Source organism: Halyomorpha halys, unplaced genomic scaffold, assembly GCF_000696795.3.
Source record: "Halyomorpha halys isolate HHAL.00 unplaced genomic scaffold, Hhal_1.1 Scaffold245.1, whole genome shotgun sequence".
NCBI lineage: Eukaryota > Metazoa > Arthropoda > Insecta > Hemiptera > Pentatomidae > Halyomorpha > Halyomorpha halys.
This window is the reverse complement of record NW_027106223.1, coordinates 251,160-252,331: the sequence shown is the minus strand read 5'-3', so window position 1 is coordinate 252,331 and position 1,172 is coordinate 251,160. Positions and strand designations below refer to the sequence as shown.

The 1,172-nt window shown below is 33.6% G+C and overlaps 1 long non-coding RNA gene across 1 annotated transcript in view; it reads right to left on the bottom strand.

The window, feature by feature from the left end:
• LOC106680144 (uncharacterized) overlaps positions 1–1,167 on the bottom strand; it is a 4,691-nt gene extending 3,524 nt beyond the window's left edge. The window contains exon 1 of the long non-coding RNA XR_001343074.2: positions 1,034–1,167. This is a non-coding gene — a long non-coding RNA (uncharacterized lncRNA). The remainder of the gene's footprint in view (positions 1–1,033) is intronic.
• Between the last annotated feature and the right edge of the window lie 5 nt (positions 1,168–1,172).

Here is a 1,172-nt window from a genome sequence, read left to right as displayed (position 1 = left end):
GCATTGACAATTGTTCGAAGGACTTTTGACTGGAAAGATTGAATGCATTTGATGTTCGAGTTTTTAGCTGACCACCACAGAGAAGTAAATTAGAACTTGTTATTGGTATTAGTAACTGGTGGGGAGAACTAACTTGAGAGACGTGATCGCCATGCAGGTCTGGGCGCAGGAACGTTGTGGGTTCGATTCCTACCAGGGACAGTGCAGTTAACATTCATTTTCCAGCGGTCTCGAAGAATGAATCTTGTCACTCCCACCTTAGTTAGTATGCGGCGGCAACTCAGGTAGCTGTCAGGGGTTAGCAAAAGGGACCACTAAGCCCACTTACCGGACTTGTTCCCCCCACTAAATACCAGTACCAGTACCAATGGTATTAGTAACTGGTGGGGGGAACTAGTCTGACAAGTGGGCCTTATAGTCTTTTTTGCAAACCCAAATTAGAACATACAGTGTCTATCTAAAATGCAATAACTGTCTCCAAGTTGATTAAGAAATTTTTTATCTATGATAGAGTGAAGGATAGATTTTGCTCTTAAAAACTACAAACAGTTAAATGTAGATCAAATCATCTTCAAAATCAAAATTGAATTGAACATTATTATAACAATTATAATTACATAATAATTATTATAACATAATAATAACAAAATATTTATTTCTGATTTTCTCATTCTTCCAATTATAGATTATATGAAAACACATAATTTCACAGAGGTCTTTTAAAATGAGGCCAGTGAATATTATCTATTTTAAGATTAATGAAAAAATTATTATTAAATTTCTATATTGTTAGTGCTTACAATACTTTTTTTGTTCGGTATAATTAACTTTTTTTTGTGGTGCAGCAAAATCAGAACATCAAATATGTGGTAATAGTTCAAGAAAAAAGATTATATGTAGTAACAGAGAAGCTCAAGCTCATCATGCAATTTAGTGAGTGAATGTGGAAATATAACTTAGTCCGAGATAGTATAGTATAGATATTAGGTACTTAAAGTCAATTATTAGGGACAAAAATTTTTTTGTAACATACCTTTGATTGATGCCTCCTTATCCTCTTCCTCTTGTCCTGCACCTATTCCATTTCTCGAGTCAACAATTTTCTTATACCTTTTTTTTTTTTTAAATTATGGACTTTGTCCCTCATATTTTCTCATTTAAATCGCCTTGAC